Source organism: Trachurus trachurus, assembly GCF_905171665.1.
Source record: "Trachurus trachurus genome assembly, chromosome: 6".
NCBI classification, from domain to species: Eukaryota; Metazoa; Chordata; class Actinopteri; order Carangiformes; family Carangidae; genus Trachurus; species Trachurus trachurus.
The window spans coordinates 7,314,596-7,340,662 of NC_139897.1; the positions used below are offsets into that span (position 1 = coordinate 7,314,596).

Consider the following 26,067-nt stretch of genomic DNA (forward strand, 5'->3'; position numbering starts at 1 on the left):
AAGGAAAAAAAACAAGAAAAAAAAACAAACAAAGTGGTGGTGTACAGATGTCGTAAATCTCAGTAGTCCAGAAGGAGGGAAGGGGGGAAACAGTTTGTAGGCAATTGAGGACCAGGCGTATACAGTCTGTATGAGCTCAAACTCACCCTTAAGACACTTAAGTTCTCTTGAAAGAGGGTATCCTGCGTATCATATTAATTATCTCTCTCCATAAGAGCTGTTCCTCATTACACTTTTCCAGAAGATTAGAAGCAGCTCCCTCCAAAGAAATTGTCTCGAGGAAAGTTTGCAACCATCTTCCCATTACCAGATGGTCAGCATTTTTCCAATTGGTAGCGATGAGTCTTTTGGCCGTCATACATCCAGTTATTATAATTTGTTTGTGATCTTTGGGCCAAGATCCAGAGGCCATATAATTCAATAGACAAAGTACTGGGTCACAAACAACATATTGACCAATCATTCCACCCAGGGACTGTGTTACACTTTCCCAAAAGGATTTTATTTTTGGACAGGCCCATACCATATGAAAACTCTGTCTCATAACGTTCCGTCATTATCTCATAGCGTGGTGAATGTGCAGGTCACAACTTGTCCACCAAAGCGTTTTGGCATTGTTGGATTGTGTATTTGATGAGTTTGAAGAGGGAAACCAAGAAATCCCATTAACCTCCATAGCATAGCTCTGAGCAGCTTGCACTGACAATTCAAGGTAACAAACCTACTCCTAAAACTAAAAGGTATTATGGCCATGGGCCAATTTGCCAAAATGATGAACTATCCCTTTAACAACACTATCAGGGTTCCCACGCGTCCTGGAAAACACATGGAAAATGAGATTTTTTTCTTCTTTTTTTTCTAATTTCTAAGCATGTAAGAGTTTATTCCATAAGTTAAAGCCACAGACTCCACACCTTTAAATAAGACTTTCTGGGCCGAGAGGGTAATAAACATAGAAACAATCATGTACAAAATAAGGTACAACTGTCAAAAATAACACTTCTCCAAAGCATAAATGGGACGGGGGATGTGTTAGTGTATGTTGTGATAACATGTCTGTCAGACTGTAGCACAGGGCTATTCCGTACAGTGTAGCAGGTGAAAGATTTTCAGGAAAATTATTTCAAGAAAAGAGTGGGAAGCCTGACAGAGCTGTTCTTTGAGGCTGCACACGCAAGTTTACCAGGCCCGTCATCTGTATTTAGTGTGTTATCATTATCAGCACAATATAAAGTGTATACCCATAAAAGTGCAGCTGAGAATGATGATGTGTGATAATCTTTCCATGCGTTTGCATAAACTAAAGTCCTTGAGAAAATAAACACTAGATTTGATGGTACGTCATGAAAAGCCAAGAGGACATTAGTGTGTTTGTCACATTTTTCTGGAAATCCATCCAACGGTTCTTGAGATTTCAACTCAAAACCACAAATGCCGACCTCATGGTGGTTCATGCATCAGCAACCACGAGTTTTTACAGAACCTGGAGCCGGTCCAGATGATGTTGAGATACTGATCAGAAATAACATTCTGAGCACTGACAGGTGAAGTGAATAACACTTAATGGTACCTGGGTGGGATATATTAGGCAGCAGGTGAACATGTCGTCCTCAAAGTTGATGTGTTAGAAGGAAAAATGGGCAGCATAAGGATCTGATCCAGTTCTCCAAGGACGACTGAGTCTCTCATGTGAAAAGCTGCAGCTCTTCTGGGCTGTTCCCAGTCTTCAGTGGTCAGGATCTATCAACAGTGGTCCAAGGAAGGAACAGTGGTTATAGGCAGGTGGTCGCCTGATTGGTGTATTTAACGTCTTTGGAAAAAAAAATTGACCTGCTGGTGGCGCTACAACTCAAAACAGAGCATCGCTGAAGTCATTGGATTTAATTCAAGAAGCTGATGCAATCGACATTTCACTAGCATACCAAGACCAAGACTTTGAGGGGGTTGAAACCAAGTCAAGACCAAGACCAAGGAGGGGTGAGACCAATTTTATATAAAATCTATACCATATTTAATTGAAACAAAGTTTGGATTGAACAGGAGAACACAACACAATCTGCTCAAGTCTCCCACTGTTGACTCTGGGGCAACCACATTTTTCAGATGGTAACACAAGCATACTCTTTTGTAGAAAAATTTCAATTCTTAAAATTATTGAATTGCATTACATAAACCAAAGTAGGCTAAGCCAGTGACAGACAGACATTTGCAGTTGAAAAAAAGATGTCACTACAGCTGTGGTCTAGACTGGTCTTGAGAAGAATTCCCGAGTCCAGCTCGACCGAGACCGAGACAAGGCCGAGTAAAAATGTAGAAGTCAACTTCGTGGCAGAGTTTAATAAGAGTCGGAGAATCACTTGAGGATATAAAGTGTATCCTTAAAGAACCCTGATTGGTGGTTGCTGAGATATCTCAGATGTAGAATCTTAATAAAGCTCTTTCAGTGTTAGATAGATGAATGATGGGACTTGAGCTTCGTCTCTTGGAGCTGTGTGACCAGAGAGACACCCTCTGCCTTATTAGAGTTGTTTACCTTTTAACTTGTGGGATCATCTTTCACATGTGTACTGCACGATGTGCACAGTAGGCCCCAGAGCTCATTTGTATAATGAGCTTAGCTACAGCTCTTTTTGCTTTGATGTTGGCCCAAAGCTGTAAAAAAAAAAACACACACACACAACAACACGGACCCAGGGAGAAAAGGATAAATGGTAGAGAGTAATGGCTCATACCGTGTTAGTGCATTTTACCTCAAGTGTAAGTCCAATTCTTGACCCATTTCACACCCCCGCCCAGCATCCGCTCCGTCTCCCGTCCTGCTGTTCTCCAGTCCCTCGTCGTGTCGCTCCTCTTACCCTCTCTTCTTGTCAGATCATCATCACACCCAGCCTTTGTCCTGACAACGAAATACACCCACTGATGTATAAACACCCTCTTCCTCTGCATCCTTTGGCTGTCTTCCTGCCCGTGGAGTGGTGGGCTGACGTTGGAGAGAGGAGCCAGCTCCAGCAGAGAGCCACAGATCCTGGACCAGTGGAGGGGAAGGGAGGGAGGGAGGGCGGGAGTGGCTCAAAGAGAGGATGAGTCAGGCATCATGTGCTGAATTGGCACTCAACACTCTTGTCCTGAATGTTAGCACAAGAACAAGCACTATTGTGGTCAAGAAGAGCTTCTTTTTAGTATTTGTTGTAGTATTCAGGGTTGAGAGCCAATAACCATTCATGAGAACTTAATTCTTTTTTTATCACCTACACTCAGATGCTGCAGTGATTGATTTTTAAAATGTTTTGATGGCACAGATCCCCACCCCCTTATTTAATCAATAAAGCATTCGGCTCAGTGAGTCACCGCTGAGGACACTGTTGACCTCAGTGACCACTGTGACTGAATAGCTTTTTCTTTTTTTTCTTTTTTGGGGTGCATTGGAAAATTTGCAACTTAGTCATGCTTTCACTTGTCCATGTTTAATTTCCTCTCTATGAATAAGTCATCCTATTATTCAGGCTCTGTTCAGTTTATTTCAAATAGTTTCTCATCAAAGATGAGACACAGGTTGAGTCAAAGAGTTTTTTGTGATTCTCTTGTTGATTTTCCCAGACTGGATGTGACAGTCAGCTGCAGAGCATCTTCACTGCAGCTGGCGTCTGGGCTGCTCTGAGATAATGAACCAGGACGACAACAGCTTGCTGTAACCCTGGCTTCTCCCGACTGCTGCTCCGATGGCAGTTTCTCAACGTGTCTGGATGAAAATAATGCTTCTAAGAACTAAAAAGGATCTGACAGGAGACAGACACAAAATAAAACAAAAAAAAGGCTCTGACTTTAGTTGAAACACAATCAGATGTTGGTACTGCAATGTGAGAAAAAAAATGTGAAATCGAACAGGGGCGGATCCAGAGTATTTTCTGGTAGGGGGCACAGGGGATAACAACACAGAATTTGGGGGGGGGGCACCCAACAAAAATGAAGGCTGCCACGGATCGCTGTCTTGAATATTTATATTGTACAGTTACCCACTGTTTACAGTTTGTCTTCATCTTGCTTTTATTGGCGACATTGAATCTTTATTTCCTTAAAATGTTTAAGTTATTTTAAGGAAATTAAAAATTTAAATTAATTCCTTAAACCAACACTAAGGAACTTTTCAACCTTCATATAATATTTTCATTACTTTTGTGATGGTACATCGACTTACAACAGGTTGAATGACACCTCTGTCATGGCCTGAGGGGGTCTGTATCGCCTTCACTGGCACTAAGCAACTTTGAGGAGCATGGTAGGAAACCGGCTCTCACTTAAGTTTCACTTTCACTTTTGCGAGTCACGACGAGGAGGGAGCAGCAATACGGCACCTTTCCATCGGATTGTGTATGTGTGTTTACTGAGAAATGATCTGCTGGTAACAGAAACTTAGTTTGGACGTCTTAATTTCCATGCACCGGGAGATCAAGATGTTTACGGCGCTACGCGCTAGTGCTCATGGGAAATGGAGTCTTCCTTCAGGCAAAACACTACCGCTTTGGGCCACTGGCGCCGCCAAACTCAACCAAAACTGAAAGTTCTTTAGTACTGCTTTAAAATGAAAAAAAAAAAAATGAAAAATAGGCGTTTTCATTTTCCACTTGTCAATATTAAAGCAGAAGTGAGTGATATATTTGTGTTAATATAAGTCTTAAATAGTTATATCTTCCGACAGCAATCACTTACATAGAGTGTTTGGACTGAAACACGGGTCTCTCAGTCCCTCTGCTCTGCTCTGAGCCGAAGAGAAAACATTTATCGTATCCTACAGTTTTTATCCAATGAGGAGAGAGAACGGCATGCAGGGCTGTGTGTGCAGCCAAGGAACGCCGTGAATGTGGTGACGTAGCGACGAGGACTGTTATGGTGCGTTCAAGGAAACTCGTATTTTTCCGACCGTGAAGTGGTACCAGTTCGATCTGGTACGAGTTCACCGGTCGGAAGTTACGAGTGGCCGTTATAGTGACTTTCACCGGTAAAACAGGTCGGAAAAACACGAGTGGGTTGCCTGGAACGCTACAAAGTCGTAAGTTGTGACTTGAAGCTGTAATTTACGATTTCAAAAGCCTGCCTGGAACGCAGCATTAGCGAAAACGACCGGATCACTCACTTCTGCTTTAAAATTATAGTGGATCAATAATCAACTCTATCTTGTAAATAACAAGTCTTAACAGAATAAGCAACACAAAAAATTCACAAAGGGTGGCCAGTCAGATTGCAGGGGGGGCGGGTGCCCCCCTGTGCCACCATGGAAGACCTGCCCCTGAAATCTAAATGGTGTTTGAGATACACAGTGATGAGGGATGTGGCTTTATAAGTTCTGTCAGCTTTTTTTTTTTTTTTTTTACTTCCACAAGAGAAAGTAATATTTCATTGTAAGTTTCATGAATTCTCTTTTGTCTTCTTCAGTTCCATCATCTGGGAAAATGCCCCCATTTCCAACTTTGCGGCTAATGTGAGTCATTTAACTTCACTGTGTCTCCTCCAGTCGACCCTGACTCACTCCACCCTGTCTCTCCCTCTCACTCTGTCAGATCTCTGGAACTGGACTCCAACTGTGAAGCAGATGCATATTTTGTAATGACATGTGCTCTGCTGATAAAATCATAACGACTACTGATACTTCAAAAAAGAAAAAAAGGCTGTGACGCATAAAACCTTGCACTGTACCGTATTAGATGCACTTAAAGAGAAATGATTAATTGCCTTTTGCACATTGACGTTCTTTCTTTATCTTATCTGTAGCACTACAGAGGAAGAATAAACCCACAGTGAGATCACCACAGACACTGACAGTAACACTTCTGACATGGTTCTGTCCTGCAGGTGACAGATGTAGACGGATGATACAAAACCCTGAGAGACATTTCAAAAGTACACAATACCCCTCTTACTCCTCTTTACTCAGCTGGAGGAGGAGAGAGTTACTCTGAAATAGGCAACAAAAAAAGAGGAAAATGCGAGTCATCCTTCCTTTTCCTTGATCCATCATCCGCTCCATACCCACCCCACCTCCACCACCCCTCAGCCCTGGAAAATCCTTGGCCTCTGTGCCGAGGACTGGGGCAAGGAGGAGGAGGAGGAGGAGGAGGAAACAATGCATGGAATGTGTAAAAAACTTGAGTCATTCCCACATGTCAACCTCCGGCTCAGCTCCCCCTCCTCCTCCTCCTCCTCTTCCCAAACTCGTGTTGCCTTCAGGTTCTCCTCATAAACTTTTATATCTATAGTTCTAAAGGTGTAAATGTAACGTGGCCAAACCAACCAACGCCGCTGCCGCTTTAAAACACACTTTATTGCTTGATTTACTAGACTTTCATTTCAAGGAAATGTGTCACGTTGCTGCTTACATCAATTCTAAAACAATTAGTCATAATTCAGCGAATCATTTCTGCAGCAATCATAAGCTGCTCATTCATCGCATCCAGTGACTCTTTGCTGTGTTTTTGGCTTTTAATTGCCATTTGAATATCTTGAACAGCACCTGAAGGCAACAGGGAAGAAGGGGATTTCCTCTCTGGTGGTTATCCCTTGTGAGAGGAGTGATGTCAGTAAAAGACACACTGCTGCTCTCAACGCTTTTCAATAACTGTAACACACACACACACACACACAACCACAGTGACTGTGGCTTTGTAGCGCACATCTGTTTGCCTCCTACTGATGCCAGCTGTGTTTTTCATACAAACAGGGGTCTGAATAATTAGAAGTGCTTGAAATCAATTTGTGCTTTGAAGTGCAGGCTCCATAATTTATCATCAGTGATGTGACTTTTCTGCTGCATGCAACAGGAAATACAATGTGATGATCAACACATTGTAACACTGCATATAGTATAAGAGTAAAACTGAAGGTTAATATAGCTACAAAGCTGGAGGATACCACTGACAGGTGTTCAGATCCTTTCATTGAGTAATACCACAAAATATTCAATCCATTCATTTGTATGATTCAGAAGCATCAATGGTGCCAGCTGTCTGGGAGAGAGAGAGAGAGAGAGAGAGATTATTTTATTATATTGTATATATTATTATTTTTATTAATATAATTTTATTGTTATATGCTTTGGCAGTAGAAGCACTGTCTTGTCATGCCAATAAAGCTATTTAAATTGAAATTGAGAGAGAGAGATATTTTTTATTTTTCATTATATAACAACTTACCTAATGACACCCAATCTGTGTATAAGAGAGAGACAACACTTCAGCACACACAGTATAAATGTAGCCCATACTTTTTTTATTTGTATATATTTGATTCAGTTGTATTTGTTTTGTTTCATTGATTATTTAAGATAGATTTAAGAGATCATTTGTTCCTGCTGCAATCGTTTTATATAACACTTGTTAAAATGTATTTTTGTGTTCATCTTTTTTGTCATTGTTGTATGAGCTACTGGACTAACGTGAATTTCCCTGCTAGGGATGAATAAAGTATTCTCTATCTATCTATCTATCTATCTATCTATCTATTGATGCTTTGGCAACATAGTTCTCGCAACATTCATGCCAATAAAGATAATTTGAATTGAATTGAATTGATTGAATTGTGTGTGTGACACAGGTGTAATTAATAATATTGATGATGGATTGGCTCACACTGTGTAGTAACCTGTCAGGGGTTTATCACATTTGCTGTGACAATAATTATTTTACATGAGTTTATTATACAAAAACACACTGGCAAATGTATAAGTTTTATAAAAGCCGTGAAACTTATTGAGGAAGACCATGATATTCTGTTGAAAGCTCTCAAAAAGGGGAACTAATGGAATGTAATTAATTTGTAAAGACAAAACCTTTGTTTTCACTTTCAATCATGATCACAATGTGACAATTTATACAAATGTTTATAAACAAGCAATGCAAATAACTGACATTCAGAATTAGGGTTTTATTTATGTTTATTTTATCATAATCGCTACACACAGCATGACTTTTATAATGCAGCATTAATCTGATAACGGGACATACGAAGATTTTATCTATTTATTTTTTTAAAACCTGAAATCCAGGGGCAGTCTCTGAACTTCTTGTGTTGCTGGCGCGTTCACGCGGCTGTCCTGGCCAGCCCCTGTGTCCCGGTGCGCTCGCCCCCGCGTCAGGGCTGGTGGAAAAAACTGCAGCGGCTGTTGCTGAAGCCACGCAGAGAGGAGCCGTGTGCGAAAAAATCACTGGCACTGGCAAGAGTTGAGCCACACACACAGAGAGAGACACAGACACAGTCGGATTTTTCCCTTATTCCCGCCGAGGACGACGTTGTCAAAAGCGGGATTTACGGCCGTGGAGGAGCGCTGGAAGCGACCGGGCGATACTCGGCGTCTGAAAGGTAAGGAAAAGTTAGCTACGGGTTCCCTCTTTCCCCCAAAATTGAAAGTGTCTCAGACATAAGTCTCGTCACTTTCTTTTCGACTGCCAAGTTCCAGTTTGACCACCGGGGGCAAATACCGTGTCTGTACAAAGAGGCTACCAGCTCCGTGTGTGTGCGGAAGCGGCTTTTGTCAGATTTATCGGCGGCCGAAGATGCGAAGACGTGCGGGAGAAGTTTGCTAACCGCGGAGGGGCTTCACCGCTTCACCGCTTCACCGAGCGGACTGGGAGCTGCGTCGCTACGGTCGCGACGCCACCGCTGCTTCTGCTGCTGCTGCTGTCACAACGGAGCGAGAGGCTAAAAACACTGGGAAACAACTCAGAAATCCGATGCTGCGTGTTGTTTTGGCTTCGCTCTAAAGTTAGTTTAGCGTTACATCCTGGCTTTTTGGAAACGAGCCCATACCGAGGAACAACTTCTCCGTGTTTACTAAATGGGTTAGGCAGCGTCTCACTTACCGCCTCTGACCAAACTGGGGTCCAGGGACCACCAGGGGTCTTACAGGGGAAAACCGATAGGACAGGGTTAAATATGAGATGCATTTCACCACGTTAACATAAGATGGTGATAAATAAAAAAAACGAGAGCGGGGGGGTGTTCAATACTGCAAGCAGCTCTAGCCTCCTTATAACAGCACAAGAATGTATTTGTCCCCAGGCAGATCACTTGGGGACAGTTTGTCTGATAGACTCTCTGATAGACACTGCAGGTTTAAATGTTTTTTAGGCTACGCTATGAATGCAAAAACTAGTTCATTTAAATCTGAAGTTTATTCTTAGAATTCACTCCACTCTACCTGTAAACAGGTCTCATCCTCCCAAGATCTGTCTTCAACATGTGTTTGCTATAATTCATGTCCAAAAATATCTAGAAATGTACACAGGACTCCATAGTGGATCATGTCTTACCGGTGTATTGCATAATTCAGCTCCTGCATGCTACATGTATCTCGGGCATGTCTGGGAATAGCTGTGTCTCTGTCTCTCTCTGCCCCAGTACATCAAAAGGGAAGACTGTGTGATTACAGCCTACAGTATTAACACACACAAATGTAGCACAATCAGTACTGAGTTTTATTCTGTCAGTTATTACCGCCTCAAAATGTAGAGGGGGAGCATGACAGCTCTAACAAGTGATGAAGACATTTAATTTTTAATGCAGACCTGTAAATGACCAAGTTTGATGTTGTGGGAGGGACGTGAACATGTTTGACAGGTGATATTTTCAGCTGTCAACATCTGTCGTCTCAGCCTGTGAACCGTTAGTTTAGAGTAAAGGTTCGCAAAACGTAGTGATATCGTTGTTCAGAGCAGTGCTAAGAATATGAAACTAGAATAAATGTTCACGGATCAGGAAGATAACACTGGAAAAATTGCTCATCACACTTTGCTGGTGGTGTCTTCAAAAACTTGTTTAGATTGACCAACAGACCAGAAGTCATATGTTCATTTTACTAAAGATAGGCTAAGTGCTAAATTCTTACATTGCTGTATTGGCTGATATGATGATTCACTGTGATAATAATCGTGGATTAATTCAGCTACCAATTGGCTGATCAGTTCTAGGCATAACCAGCACATGATTAGGTCACACCCCCTTTTGTTTTTCAGTACAGCTTGACCAATTAGGATATTGAATGATCAATCAATCAACTTTATTTATATAGCATTTAAAAAAACACAGGGGTAGTGTTGTACATTGAATAGTTAAAATAAAGATAAAGATACAAATAAATTAAAAAGTTAAATTAAAAGCATAAAAACACAAGCATTAAAAAAATAAAATAAAAAATCTTCCATTATCAATGACACAGGCAAGTTTATGGTCACTCACCAAAAATGTAAAATGATCGATTTCCATGTTGAGGTTCACTAAGATTAGGCCTATAATTTTGTATGAAAGCATACTAGCCCCCAAATATTTAGAGCAAGAGATCAGCAGAGAGTCCTTGTAACCATAGTAACTCACATACCTGTTTGTGTGTGCGCATGGTGCAGGAGGAGCAGCAACTGTCAATGAATGACAACAGATTCTGGATGTTTCTCACATGTGTTTTCAGTGTCGTATTACACAGCAATAGCAAACTGAGCATGGTGCAAAATTATTTGACTAAGCTGTTAGAGTAAGACACTCATGTACTTATAACTAGGAGATTTAAGAAAAAAAAAAAAAAAAAAACTGGTGATATAATGATACTGAAAGAGAAGGAGCTCAGCCCAGACCCAGACCCAGGCAAACCTCTGGCTCTGACATGGGCTGAGTTGAATCTGAGTTTCAGCCGGCTTGCTTCCGGCTGGCTTCCCCTCACCACCTGCTGCCTCCTCCTTCACATATTGTTTTCAAAATAATGGTCTAGACTCACTGCATGGCAACCTTTTACTGAGTGGAGTGTTTTCAGCTTTACATCAGTGCGCCATGTGACTCTACACAAGTGCAGGTGGCTAGACTGAGTGAGGAGCAGCGTTTACCCCCTACCCAGGTCCTTCCAACCACCCCCCCCCCACACACACACACACACACACACACACACACACACACACACGTCAGTCATTGGTAATGACTGCAAAAATGTGCAGAACAAACCTGCCGTGCTGTGATGCAGTGTCAACTTTGTAGATGCACTATTTGCACTGGATGATGCTGCTGCACTTTGGTTGTCTCGTCTTCATGATTTATTTACTGTTTCATTGTTGTCTCATCTCGTCTTGCTTGGTTTGTTTTTAATATTGTGACTTGCTGCTTTTAGAGAGCGCCAAACTGCAATTTCATCACAGATAAAACTTCCTTAAAGCCCCAGTATGTAACTTATTTGGCTTTTTATTAGCAAAAATATTGCTTTCATAAATACGTAGGCTATGTCACTGAAGTTGAATCACACCCGTATACAAATGAAAGCTTTCTCGTACCTTAGAATGAGTTGTTACAAGTTGTTACAAATACATAAGTGGGCGACGCACCGAACCGAGGCTGCCATGTTGCATCGCCATTTTTTGTGACCGTAGGTAACCATAGAAACTCACTGGAGCTGTCGGCTCAGGGAGAAAGTTTTCCAGGTACAGTAGCGCCTGTTAAAACTGTCACCACTGTGTAGTGTGAGGAAGGACGGAGGCACTGGATGTCATTTTACTTGACAAGAGAAAGACAGTAAAACGTGGGTCAGGTAAAAAAATACGACATCAATGACAACATATTGTCATGTCTGTATTGTTTTGCCTCGTGCTGGCGGACCACTTGTTTACATAGAGGCTTGTTTATCCTAACATGCAGCCTCTGTTGTCTGTCTGACGTCTGCCAGATTTCCCGTGAATGCAACATCAAGAATACGTTCCGATATGCAACCACACCGCTAAATGGGGGTAATTCCTACACATTATACCTTTAAAAGTCCTTAGTGTACAAAACAAAACAAAAAAAACTTTTCACTACAACACAATACAAGTGATGATCATGCGAGTGCAACTATTTATAATCTTAACTTGCACACTCTCCAAAATAGTTGCATATGCAACCATTTTGGCCACAGTTGGTGTCAGACCCCGTTGGGTCATGACTAATAATGTAAATGCTTAAAATGCTATAAAGTATAGAAACTATGCCTGACTGCAGGAAAAACAGAACAAAACAAACAAAGAAGTGGACACCAGGCCGTCACCCAGCTTCCCACAGAGTTCAAATCCAGGGTTTGGTTTTCTGCTGAAACCAGTGTCCTCTCAGCTCTTCTGCAATAGTAGGTATTGAACTCTTTTGTTGATGTGAGGAATGTGTGTTTGTGAAAGTGAAACATTCTTCTGTCTCACTGTCACAAGTTCAGACCAGCGAAAGTTGAAGTACATTACCGCTCGAAACCTCAGTCCATTCAAAACAGACACGAGCCCCCCACCCCCTGATAAATGAGATCCTCTTCGGTGCGTTCGCGTGGCCGCCGAGTTGTCAGTTCTTGTTTTTACTCGCTCCTTGTTTTTGTTTTGATTACCACTCTTTGAGTTGACAGTGTCAACAAAGGCAGGCGCCCGACATTGTTACTTCTTCACCTGTTTAAAGAGGAGGGGTGGGGGGGTTGTGATCTGTCTTGTGATAAGTGCGGATGCCAGCACCCCCAAAGTGTGTGGGACAAATATTTCCTGGATTGTTTCCTACGTTTCTGAATTGTGAACATACCTGACATTCTTTGCGGTGAGCAACAGGAAGATAAAGATCGAGTTTTGAGGCAATCTTGATCTTTTGGTTTCACAGGGGCTAAAAGATGTTTGGTAATCCCCCGGCCTGCATCTTTAACGGATAGAGATACAGTAAAGCCTGAATGATCAGAGCAGTTTATGTCATAATCGCAGCAGCTGCTTGACAGTCACAAGTATTTTATTTGCCTTTCACCTCTCTGTTTGCCTGTTACAGACCCACAGCTGCAGTATTGATCGTCACAGCAGTGCGTTAGACGACATAAATGTGACTGAAATTACCTTTTTATACCTCAACAGGCTGTTTCTTGTTATAAGTGAATGTCATGGGTGACTCACTGGGGCTCTGAGACATGTCTTGAAATGGCAGTGCAGTGAGACGTCCATAATCTGTCCCTTCACACGGTGTATTGGTTTGAACAATGTTTCTGTTTGCCAGAAAGGTTCAGTGACCCAGACCTTCACCTGAACTGAGGCTTATCAGTACTGATTTGTCCAACAGTTAGTTTTAGGAAGCGGAAATTAGTGCCACTTATCAATAAAACAAGTTTTAGGGGTTAGGGTTAGTTAAGTGAGCATTGAAAATACTCAATTCCACCGAATCAATATTTCTTAAAAGCAAATGTGTTTTTTTTTCTTATGTTGTTCATCACAGTCACAAAAATTACATTAAATCTTTTTTCATAAAAACCCTTACACATATTTTGTTAAATTTTGGCATTGAGGTAAAGCACGTTATTGGGGAATTTGAATCTAATAAACCATTTGTATACACAACACTTTTCCCCCCCCTCAGGCATAATAGTATTCTGTATAAAACTGTTTATAATTACGTGTGACGACTTCAAAGACATGGCATAAAACCTTGTCTGAATTCCTGCATAAATTCAGTCATGGAATGGGGTTCGGAAGAGAGAATTCAAATAACCCTGACATAACTGATGTCAGCGTACTGTATTAGTGTTTGTGTGTTTCTCATCTCACCGTGGGGGCTAGCTGAAGTCTTGTCGGATGGCCCGTAACCTGGGTCTGAAAGCAGCATGTGCTCGTCAGGAACAACACCCGCAGTTCCAAACCTAAGCATGAATCTCTCAAACATTTGTTTTGGAGAACATTCAGCGACAATAAATAATAGATAATTTCCTGGTTGACAGAATGAATGTGTGCATGTGGGCCCCAGAAACAGATCTGTGGAGGAAGCATCACGTGACATCCTGACCCTTGACCCCCCCCTCCCGCCTCCTAAGCCAGGGCTTGAGCTAGGTAACAGGTGTGACCCAGAGGTTAAGGAGTGCACACATAAACACATACATACTCTCTCTCTCCCTCACTCACACACACACTCACTCACTCATTGCAGTCTAACATGTCTATGACCTCAGCATACAAATGTAATATATGATGCAGACTGTAATAACACGTCTGTGTGCAAAACCGTGGAAACTACAGTTTCTCAGACCAGGTTTCTCAGGTGTCTTTGAACAAGGCATTAAACCTCTCCTCCCTCCAGGATTGCTGATATTTAACTGAGTCTACACTGGCCCACTCACACCTCAGTGAGGCCACCTGCCTCACCAGATAAAACTTTTTTAGTTTGTCTCCAAACTAAATAATTTCTGACCACAAACCTGTTTTACTTTTGAATGCTGTAGTAACTTGAGAGGGAATTAAAGACTTTTCTCTGTACAGCTGCCTAGCTAGCATCTACTGCTAATAACTACTATAAATTGTTGCTATAGAATATCAGCTGGGTTACTCTGTTTGCCACCCACCACTGTGAGTATATGTAATCCCAGTGTCCTGCACAGTTACCTCTTAAAGGGATAGTTCACCCAAAATTCAAATTTCACTCATTATCTACTCACCCTCATGTCAACTAAGAGCTGTGAGAATTTTCAGAGTCCTCCGTTCCTTCTCTGAGTTACGGGGGGGTCTGCGCAGCAGTATTTGTCCATATAATGGTTGTGAATGGACACCAGAGCTCTTCGTCCAAAAAGACACACCAAAAAACATCCAAATACCTCCATACTGCTCGTCTGTAATGTCCCTCTTGTATTGAAGCCCCGACATGAGAAATTGTTCCGCCGGTCAGTGCAAATCACGTGAGATTTGCACTTACACAGGCAGAGCAGTGAACTGAGACACTGGGAGCTTCCGCTACAAACAAGCTTAAAATAAAGACTTATTTAATTTTTTTCGGAACAATTTCTCATGTCGGGGCTTCAATACAAGAGGGACATTACAGACGAGCAGTATGGAGGTATTTGGATGTTTTTTGGTGTGTCTTTTTGGACGAAGAGCTCTGGTGTCCATTCACAACCATTATATGGACAAATACTGCTGCGCAGACCCCCCCGTAACTCAGAGAAGGAACGGAGGACTCTGAAAATTCTCACAGCTCTTAGTTGACATGAGGGTGAGTAGATAATGAGTGAAATTTGAATTTTGGGTGAACTATCCCTTTAACTTAAAGGTCCAGTGTGTAAAATGGGGGGGAAACCGTGATATCTAGCGTTCAGATTTTAGATTGCAGCGCTCGCTCACTTGCACTCAACCCTCCCGTCGGCAAAGTGACAGTGGCCTCCGAGGACAAAAAAACTTTTAACAAATGAGGCCTATTAGTGTAGGTGATCACTCCAGTGACTTAACTTGTTTAACATGACTGGGACGACTGGGAGTATTTCAGGAGCATGGAGCGATGAGGTGAAGATCTAAACCATTTTACGATTACTGTTATCCATTAATAAGTTAGACTTCAATTCAATAATTCAATTCAATTCAGTTCAATTCAGTTCAATTCAGTTCAGTCTAGTCTAACCTAATCTAATCCAATCCAATCCAATTCAGTTCAATTTTTTTTGTCCCGGGGGGCAATTAAAAGCACACAGGGCAGTTATGCATTTGTTCAATAACCCTTGCAATAAAGTATTATAAGGCTACGAAAACCAAACACACTTTTAGTGTTTATAACTTATAGTATGAATATATTCATGGGGAAGTAGCCTATATTCAGATTTTGCAAATAAACCTTGGCAATTATTACACACTGGACCTTTAATGATAAAAAAAATTACCCAGTTGACTGGAAATTCAGAAAGGTTTGATAGAAATGTGCCTTTTTGTGACATTTGTAATCAGATTCGAGGTCTAAAGTTCACCATAACACACAGCATGACCTCATGACTCTAAATTTACTTCAACTCCACAAAGTTGGTTCCCGCTTCCCACAAATGTCACACTCTTTGTGATGAACAACATCGTTCGCCTTTTACACACATCAGGAATGCGGCCGTGTATTTACCCCTTAAACAAAACACCCCAGGTTTTAGAAGGTCACTGGAGCCTGAAAAAGTTGCAGAACGGGCTGAAAGCCATGTCCAGAGTCTTCAGATCGGTCTGCAATCAAGGCAGAGCCGTAGCCAGGTTTGTGTTTTGTTTTGGATTTCTGCTCTTGATATAATTCGTGTTGGCAGCTCCAGGTCGTGGCTTACACTGAGTACATTTTGCGGCTACCAGGCAATAACATTGCACCTACCAAAAGTCAGAGTAGTTGTCAGCTGAGTCATCCAGGTGGGAAGACGTCAGAGCAGATTAAAGTGATTCGGTGGATGCAAGAACTGGTGAAACATTTTCACTTCCACAACAAATCCAGGAGATTATGAATAATTTTTTGATCGTCAAAATCCTATTGAAGAAAATGAGAAACTTTAATCTTGGATCAAACGAGGAATTCTGTGCCGATATCAGGTGAAGATTGAGATGACATTTTCGGTTCTTGTGTTGAATCCGGTCAAGTATCATCAGTGTTATGAGAGGGTTTTGTTCTGTGGCCTTTTTGGAAGATGGTGAATGATAGAGAAGCAGATCAAAGTGATCCTGTGGAGTTATATTATGCAAGAAGATGTACCTTTGTTGTGGTGTGATCTGTGAGAGATAGATTCATAGCTGTCTGATCAGCAGCCTTGTGTGCACTTGTTTATGATCTGTATAGGTGGTCAGACAAATCTTTAACCAGGAAATTGTAAGCTTTAAAAAAGTTAAAAGGATTCATGCATGTTTTCACACATCCAGCGAAAATGTAAACACAGTTGAAACACGATGCTAAATTTAATGTGAAAACGCTGGTGGTTTATTCCATGGATTGTATACGATCTAATAATATATAAATTATAGATGACTATAACAGTCTTAACTCAGAAGAAGATTTGCACATCAGTGATTCTTATCTTAGCTGCACTCAGGCTTAGCTTTCCAAGTTGCCTTGCCATTTCTTCACTGTTTGAGGAGGCCTAATGAAATTTAAATGGTTTAAATGAAGTGTTCCTGACCTTTCAAGGAACGTTGACTTTGTAAACATTTGTGATTGTCTGGGTATGTCAAGGCCACGGCTCTGCTGATAAGCTATTAGCTAAGGTGTTGAACTCGAAAATGCAAGTATAATGAGCTGTTAGCTGAGTTGAGGTTATTATTTAGCAGTGGTGCATATGAGAACTTAAAGCAATAATCTAAAGGCATGGCAGCCTGTAGTGAAGACTGGTTGGCCCAGACCACCAGTACTAATTAGTTTTCCATTAACAAGCTGGAATTCAATTCAGTTCAATTCAATTCAGTCCAATCCAATTCAGTCCAGTCCAATCCAATCCAATTCAATTCAACTTTATTTATCCCAGAGGGGCCATTGAAAACATGAGAGGGCAGTTGTACATAGGGACACAGATGAGTAAGATAAAAACAATGTGTTAAATAAAATGCAAATAAAACAAGAAACAGTCTACATGACGGCATTAAAGGCAAGTTACCCGTTATTCCAACAAGCCTCTGTACCGCAGATGTTTTGAAATGCATACAAATGAGGCCTATTAGTGTAGGTGATGACTCCAGTGACTCAACTCTAGCTGAGAGCCGTATGCTGCTGCTCGCCCCTCTGTCCTTTCACCAAAGAGTGTGATTTAAAAGTGTGTCTCCTCCTCACAGGGCAGGCTGAGTTCAGCTATTCAGCATCTCCCAAACTGACTTAATGGGCTATAGCTTTTGGACTCGGTGATTTAGTGTTGTCAGATATTCAGCTTTGGAGCTGAATAGCGGGCGTGGGATAAACTACTCCTGCCATCATCATCGTCGACTTGTGAGGTCCACAATACAAAGGCCGAGCCAGACTCTTTTTCAATCCAGACCCATCACCTGTCTCTGTGCTTGTAAAAGCACCGCGCCGTCTTGTCAATGTCCACAGAGCTGATTGATGTGGGTCATGTCAGTCTTTACATTAGCTCTTGGTTTGCTTTTGGTGGTCAGAGAACAGTCTAACGGTTGATAATGTGGCAGCGCATAGAATAAGAATACTATTCCAATTCAAATGTTGAATGACCTGATGGTGCACTCGAGCCTCAAACCCCTCTAAGATTTCACCTTGGCGTGGAGACCACCCTAAGTCCTGGTTCCAACACCACTTATATGAATTCAGTTCGATTCAATTAATCTGATGGAAAATTGTGGCTTTTGGCTGCAGGCAAAGTCGGCCCGCTCATTTTATCCAAAGTTTGCATAACAGTATAATGATTTGAGACAAAATTTGTGTTTTTTTGCACAAGGTTGTTCGCACATTGTGGATACACCCTGGCCTCGAGTAGACTCCCTGACCCTGAAACCAAAGGCCTCATTTGAAGATAACTTCAAGGGTCCATCCAGCTGCGTTGCATTCCAGGCTCGATATGCTCTGTTATTTCTCAGGCTCCGACTAACTAACAGAGCAGCAGACGTGAACTAATGAGTGATGTTGTGGCTATAAGAGCATTCAATGGATTCCTGGGGTTTTTCACAAACAAAACTAAAGGGGTAATCCACTTTTAAAGAGGGTATCGGTGGAGATGGTTGTTATCATCTTTAGCTGAACATTACAAAATACACAAGGAATTTGTTGCGGTTTCAACAAACATCCAAACAAAACAAAAGCCGTTGTTGGAGGAACTGAAGTTGTTGACATCAACAGGCTTTATCAGTCAGACGGATGAGGACATTCAAAGTTAAACAACTTAAGTGAAGTTATGTTTCAGTTTGAAGATTGAATTGTATGTATCTCTAATATGTTAAGTAACTCTATTTTCCCCTGAGAGATGAGTTTTAGGGCTGCCCCCAAAGATTTTCTTGGTGCACCAGTAGTCGTCATTTATGGCGATTAGTCGACTAATCGAGAGTGTCACAACTTCCTATATCTGGCCCTTCAAATTAAAAGCCCTAATAGCCGTTCATAACAGTTCAGTCATATTGATTTTGACTTGAATTTGACAAGACATGGCTCCAAATGTTATTATTTGGGGCAGCCCTAATGAGTGTATCATGCATTATTTACTTATGGGCCTATATGGCATGGCTGTGATTCCTTTCTAATATTTGACAGTTAACCACATTAGTTCACAACTTTGTGTCACATTAGAATTCATCTTTAAATGATTACACACTAGTTAGGCTGAGGAGGTCTTATGTTGATTGTTTAACTGTTTTGCCAGACTAAATAAAGCCTTGATTGTCCATTTAAAAAAAGTAACACATAATTAGCTGGTGAACAGTCCCTGCATGAACATCAAATGTTTCTGCAGGGTACTCATGGTAACTGATGTTAACGCAGCAGCGAGCAGCTGCAGTGGGACAGAAAACATTAGATCAGCCAGCACAAAGTTCCTCAGTAGTTGTTGAGGGCAAAATGAATTAATCCCCTCACAGAATACGACTAATGGCGTGTCACAGCATGGTGACAAACAGGTTTCAAGCCAAATGTTTTCATGCATTTGCGTCTAAAACCAACAAGGGATGTGTCATCCAGTAATTACCCTTTGTAGATAATGTGGCCTAATTTTTCACCCGTTTAATGCCATTGTCTTTCAAAGGGATCTTTGCTCTAAATTCGCAAGCCTCCAACACTGAATCCATCTCCTAATCATCATGAAATGTAGATATAGTGCCTTTCTCAGACTTTTTGCAATCCTATCTTCCAAAACCTCCCTCAGTCTGAGAACTAACACAGCTCACAGCCCGAGGCGGCAATGGGAGATGGCCAATAAAGTCCTAACAATATGTGGTGGGAGATCAAAATCCCTGGATGAATCTGGTTTCCAATTTCATTTAGAAGCAGAAATGCCTCCAGGGCTGGTCTCACAGTTCTGCATTTCTGGTGATTAAATCTGGGCGTGGATGGATGTGCGGTATAGCAAATAACTGAGAAATACAAATAAAATTCACTACTGACAATGAAGTGACAAGCAGGCACATGCATTTAAGCCCACCCAGAACGTATGGACACCTGCACGTGCACATTTTGGATTTTCAGCACTGTCATCATGTATCTCTGTTAACAGGTGAAAAGTATGCCCTGCATCGACCTTGTTTCTCCAGGTAGGCTTTTGATCTTGTGTTACTCTGTAACTGTCAAAGACTGTTGCTGAGGGGAAACCAGTGCTGCAGCAACAGGAGACACTCCTGATAAAGCTCGCCCAGGGGGAAACGACAGTGTCATGACTACACTTTTCATTATAAACCAATATCTCTGCTTCACATCTGCAGTTGCAACAATTAATCGATTCATCGCACAATAATCGATTATTAAATTAATCGTCAACTATTTTGATAATCAAATAATCGGTTTGGGCTTTTTTTAAGAAAAAAGTCCAAATTCTCTGATTTCAGCTTCTTAAATGTGAATATTTCTAGTTTCTTTGTTCCTTTATGACAGTAAACTGAGTCTCTCTTTGGTTTGTGGACAAAACAAGACATTTGAGGATGTCATCTTGTTGTTTTGGGAAACACTGATTGACATTTTTCAAGACTTTTTTTTACATTTTATTGACCAAACAACTAATCAATTAATTGTTTAAATAATCGACAGATTAATGGATTATGAAAGTAATCGTTAGTTGCAGCCCTACATGTCACCCTGTTTTCCTGAATTCTGGATTTGTACTTCAGAGGGGGTGTTGATACAAAAAGTGTTACATGATCTCCAACTTTTAACTGCCTCGATGCTGCATTGACCTCCATATATGGAAGGATAAGTCTCCCTCGCAGAGATCTGCGGTGATCTATCTACACAAGTATTTGTTTGAGTTCGGGCAAGGCCTCTGGATTGGTTGTGGCTACGGTGAGGTCAAAACAATCCCTGCCTTACTCGAATTAGTCGAGAGGACAAAGGGGGGGTTCTTACTTTTGGCCAAGTTTTGACCTCACTAACTCCCCTGGACTCACCCAGCATCTTAAAATAACTCGCTACGTGTTGTGCTGAAATCTCTCAGACATACCTTGCTGCTGTTGGACTTGTTTACCATGGTGAAACTGAGCTCTCTCTGCTGTCGGAGATTACAGGCCCCCGGGATGGGGGCCGCTCGCATGCTTGGGGACTATCTTGTAGATTCATCTGAAGCGTCGACCTTTTCGGGATGAAGTGCGGTAAGTTTTAGGAGGTAGGTTGAGTAAAGTCTGTGTGTTGAAACAGCCACCGGTGAAGCCGCTCCGCTTGCAGAGGAAAACATCTTATGGACTGCGCCTTTTGAAGGCAGGATTTCCTTTTAGTTACGGGGGATGCATTCTGGAAAGTCTAAATATTCTATATGGTTCTTAATTTGCATCCGTCGTGAGCTCAAGAGGAATACGGAGGTCTCATAAATTACAGATGAGATGGATGGAGGCGGTGGGTGTGGTGCGTCGCTGCAAATCCACACTTAATAATGGCTCTTCCTGGCACTGCAAATGTGTAAAGCCTTCCTCCACTAGACTGAATGCTAAACTAGGTCATCGTGACTCACTTATTTCCATCCAAATGTGAAATTTAGAAATGCTTCACTCCTTATCTCTCATTCTTACAATAAGACCCCTTGTTTTTTGTTTGTTTTTTACGCCGGTCCCTAATCTTGTCCTAATTCAATAGTGGACAGGAATGGTTTTAATGTGGCTGTACCTTGGCCTTGGCTTTTTGAGGCTGAGTGGGAACCTTGTGTTGTGTCTTGAAATGTAGTGGAAAGGAATACAGTTCCCATGTCACACTGCATAGACCTTAAAGAAAAACATGATCACATCTGGTCTAATCGTGTTGGTATTCATTCGAATCAGTGCTCAGTCAGATGTAAGAGATTCAGATTTTCAAAGAAGGGTCAATCTTTGAAATAACACTTAGGCTGAGCAGAACTGCAACGACAAATGTATTTGTATGTGTCCCTCCGCTGTCCAAGCTGATGAAGACATTGCGCAACATTCACAGCAAAAAAAGAAAAAAGAAAAATGCGCCCCAGCGTTCACCACCTCACCACTTGTAAACAAACATCCGCAGCCTGACCTTGCCTGACACAGCAAGAACCTTTTCCGCAAATAATCCTGCCGGTGCTGCTCAAATTAAATGTGCAGACTCACCCCGTTTTCCTGTCCCCCAGCTGAGCGAGGGAACATCTCATGTTACCTGTTTAACTCCTAGGCACCTCCTTTTAGTGTCGGCCTCATAGACACACAGAGGCGCACGCAGCCCCGCACACGCTGTGATCTCATTAGCGATATCAGTGCATGCCGTGTCTCTGACCCCCCCCACCACCCCCACCCCTCATCCCCTTCTGGTTGTGTAAGTGGTTGTCATTTAGTGTGTGTGACACTATCTGGGAACACACAGGGATCAAAATGGCAAGAAAACAAACACTCCCATTCCGGCAGACCCCGGCCCACACCAGGGCCCATACCACGGCTATATCAGGCTGGCAGGCCGACCGGGGCGGGGGGGCTCCTGGCCGAATGACTGGAGAGGATGAGACAAGCATGACCTGTCCGTCTGAGCATTTGAATCTGTATTCATTCAGGATAGCCCCTTGAGATGAATCATCTCATTTTCGAGGGGGTCCTTCCACATTATACAATAATACAACGTCAAGTAAAGAAAAAAAAAGAAATACAGTGAAACACATTACATTATAGGACTTGTACATACATACACACACACACAAACACAGATCCTGACCCCAGCTAATACACAAATGGCCAGATATCAGTTTAGTGATATCCGAGTTTACAAATGGGAACAAATAAAATAAATAAATAACTGAACAAAATGAGAGAATCACAAAAAATTACAGTTTATGCGAGAAAAAAAAAATCTAAGAAGATAGTGAATGAGAAATAAGAATAAGACAAAAAACATCAGAAACAAGAACAATGAGTTTGCAAATGGATTAGAAGTGATGCATGGGGTTCGAAAGAGAGCATGCAGCGCTGTAGGAAAAGAATAAAGGGAAGTCCTTGTTTTGTGTGAGAGGCGCAAGTTTTGCGGATTTGGGGTTGCAAAAACCTCTCTGTGCAAGTGTGTGTGTGTGTGATTGTGGTAGCAGGTGGGTGTCCTGCCCAGATATTGGCATTCAGCCACTTGACTCGGGCCACGGAAGGAGAAAGAAGAAGAGGAGGAGGAGGAAGAGGAGGAGTGGTGATAGCTATGATCCCAAGGACTGTTGACTGACAGGAACAGTGGCTTTGCAGAAACTATGCAACGAGCATGAGGCCGGCAAACAAGACCACAGCACCGGATCCTGTATTGAGTTGGATTTCTATGAACAGACCCAGCACTGGGGCAGCACGCTGTCAGATCAAAGTGAAAAAGTGTTCACACATGAGGATTGGTTTCTCCCTTTGGTTTTTCACTGGCACTATAATGCAGGCCGAGGAGGAGTTTCAATGGAGATGTGGAAAGTGTGTTTCTACGCTGAGGAGAAAAGACGTAAATGGGGAATATATACACACGTGTATTTACTCAGGCATGCATGATTCTCCCTTGTGCTAGCACATCTTCTCTCCCCCCCACCCCCCTCATCCCCGCCCCCGGGCCAGATCTACTGTAGAACACCTGCACCGACACGTGATGGGGACTCGGTAACGATCAGAGGAAGACCTCTCTGGGTTTCTTTTAGTGAAGCGAGGTAGCTCTTCTTTTAAGGTGAACAGAGCAGCGGGAGGACTGTGATGATGGGGCTTCCTGCACTGATTGGTCCCCCCTTTTGTTCCAACTTCTCCCGGTGAAAATGTGAAACTGGTTCAGTTTTTGTGAAGTGCAAAAAAAAGGAAAGAAAAAAAGATGTAAGATGTTCTAATTTGAAGAGTCTGCCCCATTTGGACAAGATGCTGGTTTTAGTGTTCAGTTTGCATTCCAGTAACTTACTGTTGTAATCATGTTTACACTAGGGAAGCAGCTGTGTTGTAAACCATCTTTAAATCACTTCAATTAGCTATTTGTTACATGACCTGTGTTAGCATTAGCAGCTGTTTGCATAAGAAACTTGAAGAAATGTCGCAAGTTGAGCAACACACTTTAATCGTTTATGCACCAAGAATTGTGTCAGTGTTAAAAAAACAACACCAGTGTTGACTCCTAAGGGTCTCTGTTGTGTCGTTTCCTCTGAAGTTAGCTAACCAGCTAGCCCCAGCCTGTGTACCACTACCTCCCTCCCTAAACTCAATTATGTAAACTTGTTTTTCAGTGGGCTGCTCAGTTGACAAATGTAAAATATTATGCATACGGTATTTTTTTTAGCTCCCTGAATTTATCTCACCTTGCTTGTACAGATATAGTTTACTCAAATAATGATACGGCAGTGTCAAAGGCAGACGAGGAATCATGGCTACAGTTAATAAATAAGCCGTAAGGAAACAAACTATGCACTTACGGCCTATTAAAGTGGAGTTGCCCCTAGGAATATAAAGTGGTAGATATCCAAAGACCCCAGTGCATAGACACTACTGTATTCTATGCAATAGTGGTTCAATTGAATTAGAATTCAGTGTCTTTTACATTGTCATATGACATTTTAGTATTTTGTAATCTATCTATCTATCTATCTATCTATCTATCTATCTATCTATCTATCTATCTATCTATCTATCTATCTATCTATCTATCTATCTATCTATCTATCTATCTATCTATCTATCTATCCCCCTCTTTCTTTCTACCCCCTTTATCTGTCTTTTTACTTCTTTCTTTCTACCCCCTTCTCTGTATTTTTACTTCTTTCTTTCTCTCTGTCCTTCCTTCTTTCATTTTCTTTCTACCCCCTTTATCTGTCTTTTTACTTTTTCTTTCTTGCTTTTTTCTACCACTCTATCTATCTACCTCTTTCTATCTGTCACCCTTCTCTCTGTCTCTTTTTTCTTCTTTCTTTCTTCTACCTATACTTCTATATCTATCTATCTATCTATCTATCTATCTATCTATCTATCTATCTATCTATCTATCTATCTACCTATCTACCTACCTACCTACCTACCTACCTACCTACCTACCTACCTACCTACCTATCTATCTATCTATCTATCTATCTACAAACAACCCCATTAATATGTTGTTTGTAAAACTTGCATACTTTTGACACAGGTATATGTGAGTGTGTGACAATATAAGGGTATAACTTATACCTGACCTACATCCTCCCAGCGCTCAAGTTTTAATGAAAAGCTATCTCTTTTGTCCACGCTGCCGTGAATCCCCCATTACGTCTCAGCTAGTTAAGCAAAGACATGTTAATTTTCCTTTTTAGTGTATAGGCAGTAATTTCGGCGGAGAAGCATGACAGAAAGGAGGACACGCATATTAATCAGGCTGACTTTCTTCATAAAGAGCTTTAATTAAACAGGTTTGTCACCGAGTGGTTTTCTGCACCAGCCAAGGACATAAAGACTAATAATGAACAGAGCAAACACATCAAACACGAAACGAGGTCGCCGCTCACAGGGTTTTACAGTGTGTACGTACAGTATGGATGTTGTTGTGTGACGAAAACCTAAACATGTGGTTTAAAACTCAACATTTGGTGAACTTTAATTATCACCCTCGTCCGCAAGAACATAACCAGCTATGGAGTCTGGTGAGTTTTGTAGCCATAATAGGAGTTGTAGGTAATAATCACCATATGAATCAGAGGTTCTAACCATCATGAAGCTGAGAGGAAAGAATAACTCACTGGAGAGTTTGACTGTAAGGCAGTGGGCCTCTGTATTTGGATTACTGCGCATCTGTGTGGTTTGCATACTCGACGACTGCTGCCGTTCTTTTTTGATCAGCTCCTAACAAGCAAACGAGGCTTTAGTTTATTTGCTTTCACACTGATCCCTTTTGCTGTGTCCTCTCACACATGTATCAACAATTCACGCACACGGAGACCTCTCGTGTGTGTGTGTGTGGTTGGCTGTTAAGTTGTCAGTCAAGCCTTTTGTGGGGAACAGAAATTAGACACCCACACTTGTCAAGATGCTTTATGGATGCTGTAAACGTGTAGCCCCACATTTTAAAATTCCACAACAGTTTTGTCGTTATTCCTCAGTCGAAGTGTGACTGAAACAGCGGGGACGACAGGGTTAGGGGATTGAATGGGATTTTGGAAGCGAGTTAACCATATGGCGCAGTTGAGTTTAAAATTCAGTTTTAAAAATGACGGCGAATGACAGCACCTCTGCTGGTCCCGGAAGACGGTTTTGTCACCGACTTGCTGCTGAA

General features: G+C 41.7%; 1 protein-coding gene across 2 annotated transcripts in view; it reads left to right on the forward strand.

Moving 5' to 3' along the window:
• The first annotated feature begins 8,234 nt into the window (after positions 1-8,234).
• peak1 (pseudopodium-enriched atypical kinase 1) overlaps positions 8,235-26,067 on the forward strand; it is a 130,187-nt gene continuing 112,354 nt past the window's right edge. Inside the window, exon 1 of one of the 2 annotated variants that reach the window (XM_083972959.1) lies at positions 8,235-8,349. The gene's annotated coding sequence lies outside the window, so the exon portion shown is untranslated. Of the gene's footprint in view, positions 8,350-20,913; positions 21,000-26,067 lie in introns of those variants that run through there. The other variant, XM_083972960.1, reaches the window with a different exon arrangement.